Source organism: Schistocerca cancellata, unplaced genomic scaffold (assembly GCF_023864275.1).
Source record: "Schistocerca cancellata isolate TAMUIC-IGC-003103 unplaced genomic scaffold, iqSchCanc2.1 HiC_scaffold_245, whole genome shotgun sequence".
In the NCBI taxonomy this organism is placed as follows: domain Eukaryota; kingdom Metazoa; phylum Arthropoda; class Insecta; order Orthoptera; family Acrididae; genus Schistocerca; species Schistocerca cancellata.
Window position 1 is genome coordinate 25,001 of NW_026046267.1, and position 2,500 is coordinate 27,500.

General features: G+C 64.6%; 1 pseudogene; it reads right to left on the reverse strand.

Annotated features, from left to right (window-relative positions):
- The window catches only part of LOC126113255 (large subunit ribosomal RNA), a 7,281-nt pseudogene that overhangs the window by 2,113 nt on the left and 2,668 nt on the right, over window positions 1-2,500 (reverse strand).

The window sequence follows — 2,500 nt, forward strand, 5'->3', positions numbered from 1 at the left end:
CCTGGCAGCCCGCGCGGCATCTGGTGTCCGCCTCCCGCCCGCGACTGCGCCGTGCCTTCGTGGGGAAGGCGTTGATGCGGGCGCGGAGGGCGTCGATGAAGTTACGCCCAGATAGCAGGCGACTGGTGTCGGCGACCCATTGGTGTTGCCCCTTGACGGCGGCGGAAGATGACAGCGCCGCACCGTCAAAGGCAACATGCAGGCGTGCGGCCCACATCTCTCCAACCTGCGTCGACGATTTGAGGAGGTGGCCCTCCCACATTAGATGCCGCTCCAGCACCTCGACCTCACGCTGCACCTCGTCCCTGCCTGCACCGTCGGAGGCTGGCCCTATCCTCTTCAGAGCCAGGAGACGGGACCGGCGGAGAGTAAGCCCCATCCATCGGCATGATGGGATGCCGAGGCCTCCCTGGGCTACAGGAGCATGGAAGTAGCCCAGGGGAGTGTCCGCCGGAAGACGGAACCATCTCCTGACGGCGGCCCTGATGGTCACGTCGGCCGCTTTCAGAGCACCCACTCGGGTGCGGCTGAGGGCCAGCCCATGGTACAGGCCAGGCAGAAGTACGTTGGTGAGGGCGTGGAGGCGCTGTTGCGGCTTAAGCGGAGCTCGGGAGATGACGTCCAGTTGCTCCACCAGGTGGCGTCGTGGATTGAACACGCAGCGACCAGCGGTGGAGAATTGCAGTCCCAGGTACCGGAAGGTTTCACCCACACGTAGGGCAGGCACGGTGGTATTGCCTGCCTTGAAGGTCACATCTGCGTCGACCTTCACCTTCTTGTCGCGCCCAGATGCGACTAAGGCGAGGGTGAAGCACTTCCGGGCGTTGATCTGCAGCCCCAGGTGGGCGAGGGCTGCGACGGCTGCGTCGATGAGGGACTGCAAGCCCCTCGCGGTCGATGCAAACAGCAGGACGTCATCTGCGAAGGCCGCAGCGTTGACTCTGCGACCTAAAATCCGAGCTCCGATGTGGGAGGGCAGTTGGCTCAAAACATAGTCCACCGCAAAATTGAAAAGGAGGGGGGAGAGGGGATCACCCTGACGTACTCCCCTTGCCGGCTGCACGGGCACGCCCACGCCGCCGCCGCCCGCTATCACCGTCGTGCTGCCCTCGTAGCACCTTTCGACGTACTCAATAAAGCAATCCGGCAGGCCATGTGCCCTCAGCACGGGGCGGAGGGCAGCATGGTCCACCGAATCAAACGCCTTAGAGACGTCGATCGACGCCACAAAAACAGAGCGACAGGAGCGAACTGCGTCGGTGAGAGCTGTGTCCAAGATGAAGGTGTTTTCCAACATCCCATCCCGGGGGATGAATGCCCGCTGACGTTCGTCCACAGCACAAGCACGCATCAGGCGTGACGCGAGAACCTTATGAAAGGTTCGCGCCAACACCGAGCAGACCGTAATGGGGCGAAAGTCAGCGGGGGATGTTGGTGCAGCCGTTTTGGGGAGTAGTGTCGTCCGCGCGCGAAGCAGACTCTCGGGGAGGGCACGGGCCAGGAGGAAGAGGTTCAAGAGTTTCTCCAGGACTTCGTGCGGCAGGCGCCGCAGCTCCGCTGGGGTAAGGCCGTCCGGCCCGGCTGCCGACCCCCTGGGCGGCAAGGCAGCAGCGGCCTCCTCACGCGTGACCGGCCCCCATAGGCACTCAGGAGCGACAGGCTCCGAGTGCGGGAGAAGGCGGTCACGGATGAAGCCGGCGGTGGAGATCGGCTTCTTGGTGAAGAGGTCCGCCCAGAAGTCCAGCAGACCGGGGATGTCAGGTGGCGGCTGCAGTAGGGTGCCGTCCAGCAGGCCACGCACGCAACGTGCACGCGACCTACGGAAGGCGTCCTGTGTCCGCGCGTACGCCCAACGGCGCCGCTTGCGCTTCTGCAGCGGCGGGGCGGCAGGCGGCCGCTTCGATGGTTGGCGCGGCCGCTGTGTCCTGGTACTCGTCCTCTCCCTCCTGGACCCGACCGACGCAAGGGCATCCGGGAGCATGCCTAGGATGACCTCAGGCGGCGTGCCCCGCCCCAGACCAACAACTCGGTCCAGGGCAGAGAAACGCTGGGCGGAAGCAGGCAGCTCCGCAAGATGCTCCCAGATGGCGGCGTCAGTCGGTCCCTCCGCAGGCGGCCCGGTGGTGTCGGCCGCGAAGTCCGCAGCTGCGTCGTCGGACGGCGCAGCGCCATCGCCCGCTTCAGGCGGCTGCGTCACCGCCCCCCGGCGGGACGCCGGCTCTTCCCCCCGACCGATCTCAAGTGCCTCCATGAATTCGCGGACAAGCTGCTTGTGGGCAGCTTGCCGCCGTCGGTCATAGTTACTCCCGCCGTTTACCCGCGCTTGCTTGAATTTCTTCACGTTGACATTCAGAGCACTGGGCAGAAATCTCATTGCGTCAACACCCGCTAGGGCCATCGCAATGCTTTGTTTTAATTAGACAGTCGGATTCCCCCAGTCCGTGCCAGTTCTGAGTTGATCGTTGAATGGCGGCCGAAGAGAATCCGCGCACCCGCGCGC